General features: G+C 37.8%; 1 long non-coding RNA gene and 1 pseudogene across 4 annotated transcripts in view; both read right to left on the bottom strand.

The window, feature by feature from the left end:
- LOC118607791 overlaps positions 1–21,569 on the bottom strand; it is a 221,594-nt gene that overhangs the window by 53,046 nt on the left and 146,979 nt on the right. The window lies entirely within an intron of this gene.
- Positions 13,449–13,567, bottom strand: LOC118608509 (annotated as a pseudogene).

Genomic DNA, 21,569 nt, shown 5'->3' with positions numbered 1-21,569 from the left:
AACATCTTGCTTCATTTGCTCTATTGTTTGTATTCTCATTCTCTCTCTCTCTCTCTCCGCCCCCCCCCCAGCTCCCCTCCACACACAGGTCCTCAAATAACATCATTTCATTCAATGTCATTTTATTGTAACCTTGATGAGATGCCGTAGGAATTTAACTCTTGTTTATATCAATTAACCTGTGGTAAAATTAGTTTTGTTGTACGTTGTTTCTCTTAAAATCATACACTCTATCAATGACATTGAGTATTTACTGTATTTATATGCTCTCTCCATTACTCTCAAATGATTCATTACATATAAATATATAAATACATATATGTGTATATATAATATATATATGTACTATACATATATGCACACTAAACCATTTGAGAGTAAATAGCATACATTGCAGATCTGTACCCTAAATTCTTCAGTATATATTTTCTAAATTTATTTCTCAAAGAGAATATCCTTTAAAATTCAGAGAACATTGAAGAGGGGCCCCTCTATCCAGGATAGGAACCCTAGAGCAGTACACCACAGAGCTCAGCTGGAAAAAGCCCTGTCCCATATGCTCTCCCGTCTCCTCCAAGGCCACAAGAGCCTCCCTCCATTTCCTTTCTAGAAGTGCAGCCCAGAAGGAAGAGAGGAGCAAGCAATAGAAAGATACAAGGAGAGAGAGGACATTTAACCTCAAGAGAAGTGAGAAAGGAGAGAGATATTTATGATTGCTTCTGGGAAATCAAACAATCGGAGATGGGGGAGAACACTTAAAGTTGATTTTTATTTCCAACAGGGATAGGGAGGATGGAAAGCATGATGCTAAAAAAAGAATGTATGAAGCTTTTGGAAGATTTGGACAGATACCCTGAAGACACACATTCTCTACTTGATTAATTTGCTTAAAACTGAGATTCAGGGAAGTCTTGAGAAGCCTTCAAAACCAGAGGTGTCTCTGTGGTACACATTGAAACGATATGTCTTTTCTCCTAAAAACATTCTAGCATCATTTTCCTCATTTTGAATGAACTGGATTTGTGATGTAAGAAGTAGCACGCTCGAGCTCAGAGGTTCTTGGCTGCAGCTTGCTGGCCTCTACTAGCTAGGGACCTCCCGACTCATGGCTCTGCCTAGCTTTGTTGTAACCTCAGTAAGGGAAGAGGGGGAGGCTGGGGACAGTAGTTCATGCTAAGTGTCTTCATTATTAACCATGTGAAAGGTTTCTGGGGAATATTGGACTGACTATCTGCTTTTTTACCAAAACCACCATTTACCTGGAAAAAAGTTTTCACTGGCCCAGAATAAATGATGGAGACAGCATTTAGGCCCAAACTTGAATCTCTTATTTCTAAGATGTGAATAATTTTCTAAAGGTAACGCTTTCCAGTTTTTCTGGAGAAAGGTGCAAAAATACATGGCAGGCACGATATGTTTGGAGCAGACTCTCAGGAGCCTATGAGAGGGAAAATCAAATGGAAATAACGTACGTCAAAGAAGTTTGTAAACCAAATAAATACATATATATTCTTAGAAAAAAATCAGTGATTATGTGGGCTCCATAATAGTTTCTTGGACAAGCATTTGCAACTTCTCGAAGCTTCAGTTTGCTCATCTGGGAATTGCTGAATTACCCAATTTTCCCGAAATTACGTGAGTCAATAGGTGAAGTGTTTATTTTACCTTTTACTGTGTATGACTGACATATTAAAGATTGAATAAATTTAACTGCTATTATTATTTTATTGTTATGATTCTCTAAGAAATATAGTCCCATCTTCAGTTTTATGACAGACCAAGAGAATCTTTCCTGAAATTGGAATTCTACTTCACAGTCTATAAAGGTCTTTCAAGTACATGGTAATCCCATTTAATTAAGACAGCACCCAGAATTACTCACAAAGCGCTCCTCAGATAAATGAAATGATAGTTCTTCTAAGGGAAAACATGGATTTGAATGGCCACTTGGTATGAAGATACTCTATAAGGGATCAAAGTGGATTTTGGGGGAATGACAAAACTGATTCAAAGCCCTTGCCGGCCTAAAATTCTGTATCACATGACTCTATGACCTGCTTTACTGCCTGCAAATCCATGAACAAAGGTAAACATCAAAAGAGACCAGAGACACATCTCAGCACAAGCCCATGGTCAAGCCCGTGCCACACTAGAGGGGAGCTCCATCCTTTTCTCTTCAGAATGAGGCACTCTGATCCTTCCCAGTCACACAGGGATACTCTTGGAATGGCACCAAAGCTGCCAGTAACTGCAGCCTCCCTCCCAGTGCCATGTGCCAAGAATGCTTTCCAAGTGGAGAAAAGACTTGCATCAAGCTGAAGAAAATCAAAATAGTAAGACTTTTCAGGATGGTTGGAAAACTAAAACAGACCTAAGTAAATAATTGATAGTAAAAACTAGCAAGGAGGATCGAGATGTCAATCTGATTTTGCATGATATAAATCATATAAGTTGTTAGTATTTTGGCAGAAATTAATGCAAATAATATCACATAATTTGTCAATTGTGAGAGCAATAGAGTTAGTAGAACCCTGTAATTAGTGTGTATAGGAATAAGCCATATATGTTTGTATTGGGACATAGAACCCACATATACTTAATTCTTTTTTATGGAAGGGTAGAATAACAAGTTGGTGAGTTAACTGTAGTAAACAATAATGGGTCATAAATTGCTAAGACGAATTCTTCATTATAAATCAGCAATAGTTCGATATATAAGACACTTAGAGTTTGGAATTACATGGCAAAAATATAGTAATAATATCAAAATATCTCGTTTGTTGAACACATACTGAATACCAAATGTTATGCAAAGTGATTTTTATGCATCATCTCATTTAATCCTTGAGACACGTAGTATATATTATCCCATTTTACAGATGACACTGAGGTTCTTATATAATTTATCTTTCCTCTTCATATAATTCACCAAAATTTATAATTGTACATTTCTTTGCATAGGTATTTGATTGATGTCAAATGTATAATTCTTGAGAACAGCAATGATCACCGTTTTTGCTAAACTTTCCTTAGCAAAGTGCTCAGCACATAGCAACAAATATTTGTTAACTGAAAGAATGAATCTCAGAGAGTTAAGAGACTTATTAAAGTCACTCAGCTTTGGGAAACACCGCTTTAGGAACTGTTACCTTTTGGATCTACTCCAGATACTATATTGGGCCTACTGAAAATACAAGGCTGAGGCAGCCATCTTAAAACCATAAAAAGTCAGAAATGATGTCAGAAACATGGTCAAATAAGATGCCCCTCATTTGTATCTTTTCTTGACAACAACAATTTGGCATCTATCCATGAACAAAGTGCCTCTGTGTGAGCTGTGGGAGCTGTGTAATCCAGCACCATACGCCAAGGGACTTGGGAGGCGTCTCACCCATCTGTGCATCAGTCAATAAACATGCAGACCTTGATCTCAGCTGTGGATACTGTAGGGCCCATGATCTAGCTCCAGCCCCTATCAGCTGTGGTCCGGAAGCCCCTGGAGAACACAGTCTTAGACAATTACCCTTAGACAAGAGAGCTTTTGTGGAAATACAGGTTTCCAGAACACTGTTGGAGAATGATTTTGTGTGTGTGTGTGTGTGTGTGTGTGTGTGTGTAAATATAAATATATATAAAAGTTTGGACACATTAGAGAAGGTAAGAGGAATAATTTGACTATACCTGCATCACCACTTCCTAAGGTGGCACACAGTTCAAGGCCAAGAGAAACCTTCTTGGCCCATGATTTCTCCTACGGGAAGTGTGTGAGTGAATATTCAGCTTTCCCAACTGTTCAAGATGCTGCCAAAGAGGCCTATTTCTCTCTCTCGCCCCGTCCAGAGTGCTACTGCATCACAAGCTATATGACTGAGGGGTAGGAAGAGGCTAAGTTAAATCGGATGGGACACTCGGCATTAAAGGGATGCCAATCCTATTAACTAAGTCAAGGATTCCATCAAGAAGCCCTCCCATGAGCAGATGGGAAAACCTCACCTGGAAATACCCCAAACAGACCCATGGGTACACCTGGCACTTTGTGTCTCACTCACACACACTGCGCCCTGTGGCCGGCTTCCTCTACATGCTCCCAATCGGCAAGAGCAAGCTTTGGCAGAGAGCTGGTGAACATGCACAGAAAAGCCTTCCTAAATCTGCGGGCCAGGGACAGACCATAAACTTGGGCTTTAGCTCTGCCCTCAGGAAAGCAAAAGGGAAGCTGTCAGCACTCGGCCTGGTGCATTGCAGGATCAAGAGAAGGCATACAGGCTTAAGAATTTTGCCACAAGAGGGAGCAAGAAGCATGGAGCAGGTATATCCACAGACGGTCTAGGAAAGCCTTAGCATCCCTAGCAGGGCTGATGGAAAGTATTTCTCTCCCAAAGGCATTTAGTAAAGACTGGAGGAGGTGACTGCTATTTTAAATGGAAAGACAGCAGTGCAAAGCTTCAAAAAATATGAAAAATCAGGGAAACATGACACCACCAAAGGATTATAATAATCTTCCAGTAACCGACACCAAATACATGGAGATCTGTGATTTACCTGATAAAAAAATCAAAACAATTAATAAGATGGTATTAGTAAGTCCTTAGTTATCAATAATTACTCTAAAGCTAAGTGGATTAAATTATCCAATCAAAAAGCACAAAGTGGCAGGATGGATAAACACACACACACACACACACACGCACACACACACACAACTATATGCTGCCTACAAGAGACTCACTTCACTTTTAAGGACATACATAGGCTCAAAGTGAAAGAATTAAAAAAGATATTACATGCAAATGAAAACCAAAAGAAAGTAGAGGCAGCTATACTTACATCAGACAACATAAACTTTAAGCCAAAAAAAATGGTAAAAAGAGACCAAAAAAAGTCATAATATAATGATAAAGGGGTCAATTCATCAAGAAGACATAACAATCATAAATATATATGAACTCAGTATCAGAGCACCTAAATATATTCAGCAAATACTAGCAGTTCTGAAGGGAGAAATAGACCGAGATACAACAATAGTAGAGGACTTCAATACCCCACTTTCAACAATAGATATATCATTCAGACAGAAAATCAATAAGGAAACATTGGACTTGAACTGTACTTTACATCAAATACACCCAACCGACATACACAGAATATTTCATCCAACAGCAGCAGAATACACATTTTCCTCAAGAGCACATATAACATTCTCTAGCATAGATCATATGTTAGGCCACGAAAAAGTCTTAGCAAATATAAATAGATTGAAATCATACCAAGTATCTTTTCTGACCACAATGGTATAAAACTAGAAATCAATAAGATGATGAAAACTGGAAAATTCATAAATATGTGGAAATTAAACAATACATTCCTGAACAACCAAAGGGTCAAGGAAGAAATCAGAAGGGAAATCAAAAAAATATCTTGAGACAACTAAAAGTTGAAAAAGAACATACCAAAACTTATGGGATGCAGCAAAAGCAGTTCTAAGAGAGAAGTTTATATTAATAAATGCCTACTTTAAGAAAAAGGAAGATCTCAAATAAACAACTTTACACCTCGAAGAACTAGAAGAGCACACTAAGCCCAAAGTTAGCAGAAGGAAGGAAATAAAAATCAGAGTGGAAATAAATGAAATACAGACAAGAAATTTTTTTAAAGAAATTGATGAAACTAAAAACATTTTTTTGAAAAATAAAATTGACAAACCATTAGCTAGACTAAGAAAAGAGGAGTAACGATTCAAATAAAACCAAAAATGAAAGAAGAGACATTACAATTGATACCACAGAGATACAAAGAACCACGAAGGACTACTAGGAACAGTTAAATGCCAATAAATCAGATAATCTAGAAGAAATTAATACATTCCTAGAAACATATAACCTACCAAGAATGAATAACAAAGAAATAGAAAATCTGAACAGACTTTTAATGAGGCAGGAGACTAATATAGAAAACCTCACAATACAGAAAACCTCAACACCAGACACATTGACTGACAAAATATTTAAAGACAAAAATAATACCAATTCTTCTCAAACTCTTCTAAAAAACTAAAGAAGAGTGAACACTCCCAAACTCATTTTACTAAGTCAGCAATACCTGACATAAAAGCCAGATAAGGATACCAGAAGAAAACTACAGACCAATATCCCTGATAAATAATGATGCAAAAATTCCCAACAAAGTATTAGCAAACTAAATTCAATAACACATAAAAAGGATTATATACCATGACCAAGTGACATTTATTCCTGGGTTGCAAGGATGCTTCAATATATACAAATCTATTACATGATATGCCACATTAATAGCACGAAAGATAAAAATCGTGATCATCTCAATAGATAAAGAAAAAGCATTTGACGAAATACAGCATCCTTTTATGATAAAAACACTCAACAAATTGGGTATAGAAGGAATGTAACTCAACATTATAAAGGCCATATACAACAAACCCATGGTTAACATCATACTCAACAGTGAAAGGTTGGAAGTTTTTCCTCTAAAATCAGGAACAACAACAACAACAAAAAAAGTGCCTACTCTCACCTCCTCTATTCCACACAGTGCTGAAATTCCTAGCCAAAGAAATTAGGCAAGAAGAAGCAATAAAAAACATCCAAATGAGAAAAGAAGAAATAAAATCATCTCTGTTTGCAGATAAAATAATTTTATATGTAGAAAATCACAAAAAACACATCAAAAATCTCTTAAAACTAATGACGGTTACATAATCAAGAGACATAAATTAGTTGTGTTTCAATATGTGAACAATGAAGTACATGAAAATGAAATAAAGAACATAATCCCATTCACACTGGCATAAAAATTTAAATATTTAGGAATAAATTTAACCAAAGAGGTGAAAGATTTGTACACTGAAAACTATAAGACGCTGATGAAAGAAATTGAAGAAGACACAAGTAAAAGGAAAGATATTCTTTGTGTATGGTTTGAAAGAATTAATATTGTCAAAATGTCCATATTACCCTAAATCACATATAGATTTAATGCAATCTCTTTCAAAATTCCAATGGCCTTTTTCACAGAAAAAGAAAAAAAATCTTAAAATGTATATGGAACACTAAAAGACCTCAAATAGTCAAAGCAATCCCAAGAAATAAAAACAATGTTGGAGGCATCATGCTTCCTGATTTGAAACTATATTATGAATCTATAATAATCAAAACAGTATGGTATTGGCATAAAAATAGAAACACAGGCCAATGGAACATAATCCAGAGACCAGAAATCAACCCAAGCAGACATCAATTAATATTTGACAAGAGAGTCAAGAACACTCAATAGGGAAAAGATAGTCTCTTCAATAAATGGGTTGGGAAAACTGGAAACCCACACAAGAATGAAATTGGACCTCTATTTTATACCACACACAAAAAAAGTTAATTTGAAATGGGTTTAAGGCTTAAACATAAGACCTGCAACTTTAAAACTCCTAGAAGAAAAAAATAGGGAAAAATCTCCTTGACATTGATCTTGGCAACAATTTTTGGATGACACCAAAAGCGTAAGCAACAAAGGCAAAAGTAAATAAATAGGACTACAATTAATAAAATGAAAAGACAACCTACAGAATGAGAGGAAATATTGCAAACCATGTATCTGAGAAGGAGTTAATATCCAAAATATATAAGAAACTCATACAACTCAATAGCAAAAAAACAAAACAAAACAAAACCAAATTCCAATTTAAAAAATGGGCAGGGGACCGATATAGACATTTTTCCAAAGAAGACATACAAATGGACAATAGGTACATGAAAAGATGCACAGCATCACTAATTATCAGGGAACAAATCACGATGATATATTACATCGCACCTGTCAGAATGGCGATTATCGGAAATATGAGAAATAACTAGTAAAGAAAAGAGAACCCTTGTGCACTGCTGGTAAGAATGTAAATTGGTGCAGCCTCTATGGAAAACAGTATGGAGTTTCCTCAAAAAAACAGAAGTAGAAGTATAAGATGAGCTAGCAACCCCATTTCTGAGTATATATCCAAAGGAAATGAAACCGAGGTCTCGAAGAGATATGTGTGCTCCCATATTCATGGCAGCATTATTTACAATAGCCAAGATATGGAAGCAATCTAAGTGTCAATCAATGGGTAAATGGATAAAGAAGAGATGGTACATATATATGCAATGGAATATCATTCAGCCATGAGAAAGTAGGAAATTCTGCTATTTGCAACAGCATAGATGGATTTTGAGGGCATTATGCTAAGTGAAGTAAATCAGATAGAGAAAGACACATACTGTATAATATCACTTACATGTGTAATCTAAAAAACTTGGACTCATAAAAGCGGAAAGTAGAATAGTGATTTGCCAGGGGCTGGGAGGTGGGGGAAATGGGGAGATGTCAGTCAAAAGGTATAAACTTCCAGTTATAAAATGAATAGGTTCTGGGGATCCAACGTATAGCAAGGCGATTATAGTTGACAATACTGGATTGCCTACCTGAAAGTTGCTTAGAGAGTAGATCTTAAATGTTCTCACCACAAAAAAAGAAATGGTGATTATATGAGGCAAACTAACCCTATCGTAGTAATCATACTGTAACATGTAAATTTATCAAATCATCGGGTTGTACACCTTAGAGTTACATAATGCTATATATCAATTATATCTCAGAAGAGCTCGAAACAGACACATGCACACACGCACGCACACAGAGTCAAACATGAGGAAAAGCTGAAATGGTTATAGAGACACTGACTCCAAAGTCCCTGAGTTGCTGGACCAATGCCAACAGCCACCTACAACCAAACATTCTATTATGAGAGAAAAATGAGTCCCTTTTTATGTAAACCGCTGTAAGACAAGTTTTATGCTACTTGCAGCTTAAAGTACTCATGATGGACACCCTTTTCCCCACGAGAGCCACAGTTATTGTTTACCTGCTCATGTAAAGAGTCCTGAGCAACCATACAAAGAGGTCCTGTGCAGTCAGGAAAAACAAAATCTGTTTCACATGAAATTCGGAAAACTAGAGGGCTCTTTGCTCTATGCGCTTCTAAGATCAGGGGGCAGAGAGGGAGGAAGGAAGGGGTAGGGGTATTTTAGATCAAAGTTTCAGACTCAGCTTTAAAGACTAAGAGTTGGAATTCCCAGGCCTATTGGAAATCTTTTAATGCAGCATTCGATTAACAAAGTGTTTCTTTAACACAGAGGCCCTGAAAAGTATGAAGAAAAAGAAATCTGAGGGAGGTAGATAAATACAAGAGGATGTGGAATTTACTTTCAAGTTGAGTGGCTTCACTGGCGTAGGTGCCAATTGGGGTTGAGATAATGAGCGATGTCATGACGCAGGTCAGAAACAGGAAGGGGAGGGTGTGGTTAGCCAAACGAGCTGGCTTCCCTTGGGCTTGAAACCCAGGAAGCCCTCTGAATCGTCTGCATATACAAGCTGTATCTACGTGCATACACACATTACGTTGAGGACTGACTGCACCTGGAATTGTTACAGATTCTCAAGGGATGTGAGACCCAAAAAGTGGTGGAGACTCCTGATATGGTGGACCTGACAGATTTCAGGAAGTGGGTGAGCAGTCCTTTTGGCCACAAAGTGATGCTGCATAGATAGACACTTCCTAACATTTGGAAAAATAATCAAGGCTCAATTATAGAACCAACACCGGCCACAGATGACTGTAACCTTTTGGTGTACATAATATTTTGGAGTCCTACCCGCTATTATACTTGTGTCACTTAAACTCTGGATTTGTGTTTGCAGAATGGTACTGCTGGTGATTTCTCCTGCTTCCTATTTTACTCAGAATTGGGGGTATACAGGGCCCTCTACTCCATTTCTATGGCTAATAGAGTGCCAATTCTATTGCACTGGCAGATCTCATGTGGACTCAGAGAGCCACAGGTTGAGAGAAAATGTTAAAGACAATCTCCTGTTTTCCAGATGAATTAAATGAAGCCCAGAAATATTTTGAAGCTAATTTGACTAGGGACCAACACTATGCCTCTCTGCACTGCCCTGCTTATGTATCATTTCACCTCTCCTGGCAGAAAAGTATCAATCAAAATGACATTACCGTGGCGGAGATCAGAGTTCTGGTAACAAAAAGATCTCTGTTTAGTATTTTCTATAAAGCCCCTTATAGGGTTCCACCAACCAATAGTTGTAGGAAGTGTTAGTGCCGTATGGGATTGTCAATACATCAGTGCAAGTGACCTACTTGGGAGGCAGCAATGACAAAGATCGATCAATTAGCTGAAAAAAGGTGGATTGACAACACAGTCATTAAGAAAACCATTTAATTTCACTTGCTGCCAACTTCAGATAAGAAGCATATACACAATCACCCAAGACAGGAGTCTAGGTTAATATTTTTTCCAAGTGGTTAAATATTACCACTTATTGGTGATTACCTCTTTGCATATTTGTAAGAAAACAAATGAAATGTATTACTGTGATATTAAGCCACATCATCTCGTAGGAGATTTAAATAAATTTCACAATTTGGTCTGCCAATTATGTTATTTCTCTCCAGTTTCTGAATATAACTAATTAAAACAGTAATGGGTCTGTGAGCAAAGTTTCTATTACTATTTCAATTATTAAAGTACTGAGAGAAAATTATTTCCCACAAAATCCTTTTTTACTTAGCTAATTAAATAATTTCCCATTTTGCACTAGGAGAGAAAAAGAGAGGTAGAAAATAACTGAGTTTTCTAATATGAGCAACTTGGAGGATGAATTCATGTAATTAGAAATGAAAGATTATTTGCAAAAAGGACTGTAATAATTTCCTCCCTCTCTCTGCCCTTGAACAACGCCCTCCCACACTGATTCTCGGCTTGCCCATCTGACTTGCTTTGGTTAATGGGAAAATAGTAAATGTAACATAAGCGAACATCTGAAAATTACTTGTCCATTGCTCTTCAGAGCTCTATAACCATGACCATGAAAATGAGACCAGGCTAGCCTGCTGGATGACAAGGGACACATAGCCAAGTTGTCTCCTGCCTTACCTGACATAGAGCCAACAATCAGACACGTGAAAGAGGCCATCTGGGATGAGTCAACCTCAGCCAAGCTTACCCAGACCAGAAGAACACCCAGCCAAATAATGAGAAATTATTAATATTTACCTTTTTAAAAAATATGTATTTTAATCCACTACGTTTGGGGTGGTTTGTGTTGTAGTAAAAGCTAAATTGTTATAAAAGGCATCATCTTTAAACATAGCACTTATAGAGAGAGAAAAAAGAGAAGATTAATTGATTTATAGTTCCATTCATTGTAAAATTTATTGAAAGAGTATGTATACTCATTGTCTCCACTTTCTTTCTCCTAAATATCCTTAATCTCCAATTGGATTTCTGTTCTCTTCACTTTCCTGAACCTGATTCTAGAATATCAAACTCCCCTGACCTACCACTCTCACCCCTGTCTCCTTAATGGCTCTACCTCTTCTTAGTTTCTAAAGGTTGAGTTTCTGGGTCTTCTTCTCTATTTTACATAATTTCCCTGCATAACTCATCCTGTTGCATAACTTTAAATGCCATCTATACACTCGTGACTCCCATATTACATCTTCAACCCTGCTTTCTCTTCCTAATACCAGGTTCTTATAGCCACCTCCCTACTAAACATCGCCATATGGATATTAAACCTAACATGTCCTGTACTGCCAGCATTCCCTTCCCACAGCTTTTCTAGTATTTATTACTAGTGTCTCTAATCATCCAGTTTACCAGACAAGAGGCTAGAAGTTGTCCTTAATTGTTTTCTTTCCCTCTCTCTTTAGATGCAATCCATCAGCAAATTGCATTAGTTCTGTGTCCAAAATATAGCACATGTGAATCCTCTTCTTTCTGCTTCCTCTCTTAACTATTAGTTCAAAACACCATCAGTTCTTTTCTAAGTTATTACAGTAAGCTCCTACATGGATCCCATTTCCACCCTTTCTCTACCACAGTCTTTTTTCCAGACAGCAGCCAAAATGATCATATAAAAACATTCAACATATATTAGATCATATTACTCCCTTGCTTAAATGCTCCAATGACTTTATATTGTACAACAAGTAAAATACAAACTCCTTACTGTATAATCTAGCTTCTGCCTTCTTCTCTGACATATCTGACTCTCTCGCCAGAATGTGAAATTCATGAATTTTGTTTGTTTTGATTATTGGTTTATTGGCAATAGTCAGTTCAATTGGAACTTATTGAAGAAATGACCGAACAGTCATAAAATGAACAAAAGGCTGTGTTGGCACTTGTGTTCTTAATATTATAATTTTCTTATTTAAATATTTTTAATACATCAATAGTATGTGAATACATATGACCTAAAAATGAATAAACATAAGTATTGCCATCCTTGAAACTCTTTGTGGTCACTGTCATCTGGATGGTTTCCTAATCTCAATAGGAATAATGAAATCCTAGAGTGATAAATAAGATAATAATGAGATTCTAGATTTCCTATTTCTATAGATACTACAAACAACAGATTCAGGCTAGTATCTTCATATACAGTGATGAGAAACACGGGATTTAGAGTTATTTTTATTTGATCCTCCAACCCCCTCTCCACCTATCAACATTTTGTTCTGTGCTCCCAAGGCTGAACTAACTCATCTTCTGGTTTAAAATTGGGTTCAGTCTATGGCCATGCCACCCTGAACAAGCCCAATCCTGTCTGATCTTGGATTGGGCCTGGTTAGTACTTGAATGGGAGACCACCTAGAAAGACCAGGTGCTGTAAGCATTAAAAAAAAAAAAAAAGATTGAGTTCAGTCAATAGGAGCATTTGCAGGTGATTGGAAGGTAGGAGGAGTGTGAGGTCAGGGTATTTATTCCTCCCTACTGTACTGCTGGTTGCCCATATCCTATCAAAGGTCACAGGTTCTGTCTAGGAGTCCTTTCCACACAACTACTCTACCTGATTCTGGTAACACTGCCCTCCATTTGCTCCTTCATGCTGTTGCTGGCCCTGTAGTATTCTAATCCCTTCTCTAAACCCTAATGGCCCCTTCATTAACTCACCTCAATTACTCAGTTTGAATGTGTTATTTAGTTCACTCTGGGACCTTGAATGATATAGTAATTGATACCGGAATTGGTCCCAAGACATAGAAGACTAAAATGGAATTCTGGAATACAATGGATCACAAAGTTGAGTATGTAGCTAACTTCCTTGAGACACTGGAAATCCTCATAAATTCAGTGACATAACAATGAATCAAATGATCACACAATACAGGTGGAGGGAAAGGTTTTGTGAGAGCAAATAACTGGAGTTTGGTCACCATGCAATAATAGCGATTATAAAGATTACAGGTCAGCTGATATTTTTATTACTTATTTATTTATTTTTAGGCGAGGCAGCACTTGGTTGACCTCACAGATTGCAAGGACCTTGTCAGCTTACAATCCCTTATTTTTTATTTTTTATGCCTACAGCACCTGGTCTTCCTAGGTGGTCTTCCATCCAAGTACTAATCAGGCCTGACACTGCTTAGCTTCCAAGATCAGAAGGGATCGGGCTTGTTCAGGGTGGCGTGGGTGTAGACCAGCTATTGTTTTCAATTATCCAAGAAAAAGAATGTGGAAAGGAGAATAAATTGAAAGTTTGGCTTTCAACTCAGGACACAGGTGCAAATAAGAAAGCCTTGAAGGCAGCTAAAGTAGTTGTTCACCTCCTGATATCACAGGGCATGTATGGTTGAGGACTAAGCTTGCAGATATTAATGGGATCCTGAGAAATAAAATAGGGACATTTGGGTAGACAGAGATGATAAGACTGAGAATTTTGAACACCAAATTTCCCCGAACCCCCCTCACTGGAGGAGGCAGACCCTCCAGACCCTCTTCAATCCGATAATGATTCTAATCACAGCTGTGGTTCTGGATATAGTATCTATTTATGGCCAAGTAAATAGAAACTTTGGCACCTGGTTTGTAGCTAGTGACTTACCAAAATTGTTTAACCTATCCCTATCAGCAGAGATAATCAGAAGCTGTTTGCCTTCACAGGCACGGACGGCGATATAACTGAGTATACTAGAGGTTATGTTGGCTCTCTTGTTCTCTGCCATAATAAAGTCTGAGCAGTCCTTGATCATCTTGATTTCCCATAGAGTAGAGTGCTGACACAGTATAATCATGACATAGTAACTGGACCCAGTAAAACAGGTAGTAGACATAGTAACTATGTAAGTAGTAAGATATATGCATCCCAGAGTGTGAGAGATCAACAAGAAGATTCAGTGACCTACTGTATCATTTAGATTTCTAGGGGTCCAGTGGTCTTGAGTATGTTGAGAAATCATCTCTAAAAGAGATAAGCTGCTTCTCCTTATACAACCTACCACAATGAAAGAAGCACAGTGATTTCAGAATCAACACAGACTACATTTGGTCATTGTTCTTGAATCCATTAAGTAGGGCCAAGAGCAAGATAAGATGCTGTGGGAGGTCCAGGCTGTAGTGCTAGTTGTCCTTTCTCTTGGGCTTTGTCTCTCAACAGTATCAGAAGTATCCGGTAGGGGCAGATAGCAGTCAGCAGAACCGCATGAAACTTCAAGCAGGTCTTAACGGGAGAAACTTCTACCAACAATTCTCCATTTGAAAAGCAATACCTGGCTTTCTACTACTGAGTACCTGACCATGAACTGGGTGTCATCTTACCCACTTTATCATAAAACTAAATTGCCCAGCAACATTCCATTGTAAAACAGAAATGGTATAAACAAGACTGAACCCAAGCAAGTCTAGAAAAGGCACAAATAAAATAGTTAAGTTGGTTCCTCATTCTGATATGGTAACTGCTCCTACTACTTTACCATATCACCTTTCATCTACACTTACCATCTCATAAAGAGTTTCCTCTGACTAGTTAATGAAACAGGTATAACTCAGGCCTGATTCACAGATAGATCTGCACGGCATGCTAGCATCAGCTAGAAGTCAATAGCCACCTATACATAGGTGGCCTTGAAAGACATTGGTGAAGAAGAATTCACCTAGAGGATCCAACTTCAGGTTATTAATCTGGCTGTCCACTTTCTTTAGCAGGAGAGATGGCCTAAGATAAGGATCTATACTAATTCAAGGTGATTAACTAATAAGTTATCTGGCTGTTGAGAAACTTAGAATAAGATAGAAAAATTGATGACAAGGAAGACAGGGGAGAGGTATATAGATGGATTTCTCAGAATGGAAAGAAAGTTTGAAGATATTTATATCCCCATAACTACCTATCAGAGGTCATTCACTTCAGAGGTGGGCCCAGTAATTAGGTACACAAAGTAGCCTGTCCTATGTATATTTGTGAGTCTCTTTCTCCAGCCACCTTTTAAGGACTAAGGGTGATTACAGCTTTCAGCTATTGCTAATCCTAGGGTTCTGCACCATCTTTATTGGTTTCCATAAACCTTGATCTAACCAAAAAACATAGGCGAACACAATATTGATTGTTCTACCTACAGTTTTTTAAGCATTCCTCAATTATCCAGTTACAACGTGCCATACATTTTCTATAGGACCTTGACTGATATAAAATGTAAGTAAATTTTCAAAAATTCTTTCAGCTACTTATAGCCTGGGAGATATGGGGAAGTTGTATCACTCTCTAAATGTTGGGTTACTCTTTAGAAAATGAGAACACCTTCCTCAGAGTGTTATATGGAGTTAAATTTTGAATGCATAGTTCCTGATACATATATAATATTCAGAAAGTGGTTGTGGTTATTATTATTAATCTTAATAAATGAAATAAAAGAAAATCGAAATGAAATTTTGCCAAGGTAAGTGGCTGGGTAATTTGCCTTTAGAAGTACTGCTGCCAATTAATAGTAATAATTGCCAACCCTTGCTAAACACTTTCTGCGTGTCAAGCACTCATAATCACCTTATAGGCCTCATCTGCTTTGCTCCTCATAACAAACATATGAAGAAGGCAATACTGTGATCCTCCATTTTACGTATGAGGTTAAGTAATTTGCCCAGTGATACCGCTGATAAGCAGCAGAGCTGGGATTCAAATCCAAGTCTGACTGCAGATTGCAAGCATTAACCACTGTGTTATGCTACCTTTACACCAGTTCAAAATATTAACAAACATTTACAAATCTACAATGAACATGTATCTATTGTATTGCACCCCATTTATAGATCTCCCCAGATTTGCTCTACAACACCTGCCTTCCAGGTCCTCACCTGCCTCACCTCCACCATTGCCAGCTCTTTTATCAACCCTAGGGCGAGGGCCAGGTTTTGGCCCCCTACACCCATTGCAGTGGGAGCTATGGAGCTCCAGTGCCCAGAGGCCTGATCTAACCAGAACTGCAAACTCAGAAGTACAGTGGGCCCTTGAATAACGTGATTTCATTCAACATTGTTTTGTCATAATATCGATGAGATGCCGTAGCAACTTAACTCTTGTTTATATCAATTAGTCTATGGTGAAACTGGTTTCATTATATGTTGTTTCGTTGCAATTCCAAGAATCTATCAATGATATTAAGTGAGAACTTGTTATACTGCAGCAGGAAGTATGCAATGTGGCTTCCCTCACAGCCCTTCTGAAAGGTTAGGTGACAGAGCCCAGAGGTGCGGAGGGTTTAACACTCCATATAATGAACTCTGACCAGAGAGAGACATGAGACAGAAAGAAATTGGCAGACCCATCCCTTTTCTACCCTCCTTCCAACAGAGTGTTCCCTGGAACAGCAGCTTGGTGCTGCCTGTCTGGAGATAAGTCACATGACCAAGCAATCAACTATATTTTTCTCTTGAAGGTCTGGCTGGCTTATTAATACATCACCTTGCATTTGCTTTTCCTGCTTCCTCGCCTTGCTGCCCCTTTCCCCTCATTCTCAATTGTACCTCTCAATTACGGTGACAGATTGTCCGGGTTTATCTAGGACTGTGGGATTGCCAGGATGTGGGACAATCAGTGTTGAAACCTGGACAGTCCCAAGCAACCTGCCCCCCTCAATAACGCATTAGGATTTGAGCATTGAATTGGGTTCTGCTGTCCAAAGAATCCTAGGTGTGACAATTGGGACCGGTGGGAGTGGACCACAGGAGTGGGTCATAAGACTAGATGGAGAAAAATTTATTGTCACCAGAGCACTCTCCCATGACTCAGAGTTTAACTCCTGGCAAGGACCCCTGGGACCAGTCTTAATTCCATTGCTTGGGCAGACACAATAATGGTCTATTCTGGAATGTCCTGACAGAGGACATTCTGGAATGTCCTGACAGAGCACTGAGAAGTGGTCACAAGGGGAGAGCACTGAGAAGTGGTCACAAGGGGAGAGAGTGAGAACGTAGGAATGGATTAAAATGTGGAACTGGAAAACCCCAGCTTTTCTCTGGGAGAGCCCATAGGACACTTCCTTCATCGGAGAAATAAGGGGTGCCCTGGTAAGAAGAGCAGCACTACCTTTGAGAAACTCAGTGAGGCAGTCCTCTGCATGCCAACACTTTAAGTGCAAGATGCTGCCTCGAACTCAGGCTCCCTAGTTCCAAAGAGTATAACGGGAGCCGGCTCCCTTGCCGCTCTGGTTTCCACCACAGTGGAGCAGGAACAGGAGAGCAGTGAACTCAGAGGGTTCATTCACCCAGCACCTCCCTATGGGATTGCCATGGTGTGGCTGCATTCCTCTGCTGAATGTCAAATCTCTCAGTCAGCTGGCTCCCTTTCTGCCTCCAAGTCCAGTATCCCTCACCCCTTCAGTTCTAGGAGGCCTCTACTACTAGCGCCAGGATATTACACTGTTCCTTCAGGCTTCGCAATAGCCCACTTCACTTTATAAGTAACCCTTTTCCTGAAATTGATTAATTTGACTGTACCATCTGTTTCCTGCCAGGGTCCCATATATGCTTAGAATATATTTAGGAACTTACCCCAGAAATGTTGGGGAGAGGAACTGGGTGGATAGGGCACAGGTAGGGGAGAAAAACTTTCCAGGGTACACTTTGAATTTAGAACCATATAAATGCACTACTTATTTTAAAAAATATTTCATGCTCTTGTACAATTTTAATAGCAATGTCAAGTCTGTAGGAGGCAGAGGGGAGACAAGGTGGCAACTGATATTATAAGCCTTAAAAATGTGACACAGTATTTCTATTTCTAGGAATTTATCCTCAGAAAATATTTAAAGATACAAAAATTCATGTGCAATGATGATTCATTGCAATTTGTCCTTACATAAAAGAAAATTTTCTACCAATGTAAATGCTCAACAATAAGAGGCATTTGGAGAAAATCATGTGATAGACATCTCTGTAGCCATCAAAGAGTGTGCCTTTTAGAAAAATTTTAAACAACACAAGAGACTCCCACAACAGAATATTAGATGACAGAAGTAAAATACAAAAATTTGTGTAATTTTGTAAAATACATGTGCATATATTGTCTCTATTTTACCAATAAAGGCACCTAGGCAGAAAATAGTTAATAGGTCACAGGGTTTATAAATTTGGATTTTGGGGGCTATGAGTAACAGAATATCCAACTTAAGAACTTCAACAATAGAAGAATGTGATTTTCTCACCAAGAGATCTGAACACAGGCAATTCTAGGGTTGGTTTGGCAGTTCAATTATGTCATTAAGAACCCATGCTCTTTCTATCGTTTTATTCTGTCACCCTCAGTGTGTGAGCTTTTTGTCCTTAGGCTTGTCACTTCAGGTCACAAAAGGCTGCTGCAGCTCCAAATGTCACATCATCACAGGGAATGATCAAAGCAGGAAGGCCTTAGAAGCCAACTGGGTTATATCAGGCTCTTTGTCTGGGCCAACTCTTTGGGAGCCCATGATCTAACCCAGGGTTTTTCCAAATTTATCTGCACAGCAAAATGAACTGTCTTATCATGAGGGTCTACTGTTCTTGCTTAAAGGACTTGAAACAAAACCAGAAAGAAAGTCAACCTTTTAATGGAGTCTCTTGATCTGTAAAATGAGTAGGTTGGACTAGATCATCTATCTGTAAGACTCCTTTCAGCTCTGCCTGGCTCTAATTAGGAAAAAGCCTGGCAGAAAGCATACCAAATGATTAACTGTGGTTAATTTTGGATGATAAGATTATGGAGGATTTTCATTTTCTTCTTTATGATTTTCTTTCTCGTCCAAATTTTTTAGATCGAGTGATGTGGTATTTACGTAATGAGAACATATATCATTTTTAAAAAGATCCTAAGTGTTCTAAACTAGAAAACTTTTTAAAACTAACTTTACAGATATAATGTGTGTCGTTATTTCCTTTAGTTTGTCTACCAATAGTTCAGCCTGTTTTCCTAAGCCTTATTCCCATATTTTGACCATTCTATTATAATAGATGTAAATGTCATCCTCAGTTACAGTTATAGGTCTTTTAGTAAAATAGTAGACATGAGTAATGGTGGATAGTAATAGCAAGCTATTTCTTCTCGTGTGAGCTCAATTGTCTTAACAATCAAAATCCCTCCAAGAAAAGCCACAGAATATGTGCGTAAATTCGCAATGCATTTAACTGCCTGCAAAACTTAGTTATGAATCACAGATCATGAAAGCAATCACATATAGGTTTATGTACAAAAATACTCAGAACTGCATACTAATCTTTGTACTTTGTTTCTCATGGAAACTAAATCGTCTGTCAACAAATTCCAAAGGTCTTTGGGTCCAACGCACCTCACAAATCCCTTCACATTCGTGAGGCACTGACATGTTAAAAAAAGAACCAGAAGGTGAATTAATAACTTTTTATTAGCAACAAATACTGTCAGTTGATTTTCCTATAGTGACAGACTCACTTTATTCATTTTTGAGAAAATGTCTGCCAAATACCCACATCAGAAACACCATAGTTTTTCTATTAGGCATTCTTTCAAGTGTAAATGGTGCTCCCTGAACAAAGCAGTTAATTCAATTCACAACTCAAACAATCCCACGAATCCTTTTCCCTGAAACAACCATTATCCTTTGGTGTACAGCATAGTTCCCATTTTATCACTCAGACTATAAAAAAGATATGTGTTCAAGGAACAAAATTTAATAATTTTTACTGCATATTCAATGACATTTTAAGTGAAACCGACTTTTTAAATTTTTTTTTCATTGCTACTGTGTGTAGATGAAGAATATGACTACTAGTACAGTTTGGCATCAGTACCTTAATTTGTGTTAAAGAATCAGCACTCTTACCCACCTTTGTTTTTGCTTCATCAATGCAAGGCAACACAGAAAAAAATGCAAACAAAGCCTGAGTAGTATTACTATTATGATGTCACGGGCCTTCTGAAAGTGTCTTGGAGAATCCCAGGAGTTTGCAGACCCCTCTTTGAGAACCACTGCTTTCAACTATGAGCAAGTAAAATTTAATTTTAGAAAAGAAAACTAAATTAAAAAGGAAAAAGAAGTTAAGACAAAAATAAATTATATGTGTTAATTAATAGAGTAAAAAAAATAAGACTCTCAATCCTTTAAATACAGAAATTCCATACTTATTAGTGAACTATATAAGTTAAGGCTTGGGTAATAATAAATGAAAAGGCATTTCCCAAAATAATTTATTTTTCTTACTATGCAATATTCTACTACCCTATCAAATTTTCAAACACATTATTATTCTAGTTTGCTGCATTTTTCTCCCTGACTCATCCCCACTCCACCCCAAGAATTTCTTAAGATTAGGAGCTACATATTATTCATAAATGAAACCTATACTTGGGACATAGTCAGTGTTTTGTAAAGGCTCATTTTAGTGAATTAATATATTTATCAATCAATCAAGAAACAATATTAGCTTTTAAAATTAAAATCGTATACAAGTTAATTGAAATCAGAAGGAAGCTGATATATCATTTTCTTCAGGGGCTGATACATTTAAATACATCATCTAAAAACTTACCTATACTGAGTTCTTAAAATATTGCCAGTTAAAGAGGATCTTGCCTAACATAACTTGTCACAAAATGATTTAAACACTCTGTTTTTTTCTATTCTTATTTCTGACTCCACTAAATAACAAAAGCAGAATGTCTGCAATGCCTGAAGTGAAGTATGGTGAATTGGGCATCTAAGTCTAGTTTCAGACTATCACAATGATTTTTTGCCACCTAACAAACACTGAGCCGAGTCTAATATACCCACACATAAACAAGCACAAATGCACACTCACGCACGTACACCACACAATAGGTAGGAGAAGAAACGGGCATATGACAACAAATGCACTGCAAGATAATAGGGTGACCGTGTATGCATGCGTGTGTGTTTAGAGGAGTGTAGTATGGTTCCCAGTTTGGTAATGCTATCTATTCTAGATTTTTCTTTAATTTTCTTTAGTAATTTGGAGAAACTAGAACGACCATAGGATCATTGGCCCAATCCTACCTGATTACAAATAAAAAAGCAATGCCCAGTGAGCTGAAGTATAACTCATAGGACAAGAGAGAAAAACAGAAGTGCCTCATTTTTTGATGTTTTAGCTCCTCCTCCCCGTGTCCCCCTCCCTTTTATTCCTGGGTGCGATTCTGGGATTGTATCCATTATGATCCAAAAAATGGTAGAATTACTTTTT

This window comes from Rousettus aegyptiacus, unplaced genomic scaffold (genome assembly GCF_014176215.1).
Source record: "Rousettus aegyptiacus isolate mRouAeg1 unplaced genomic scaffold, mRouAeg1.p scaffold_m13_p_9, whole genome shotgun sequence".
In the NCBI taxonomy this organism is placed as follows: domain Eukaryota; kingdom Metazoa; phylum Chordata; class Mammalia; order Chiroptera; family Pteropodidae; genus Rousettus; species Rousettus aegyptiacus.
This window is presented reverse-complemented; position numbering and strand designations above follow the sequence as displayed.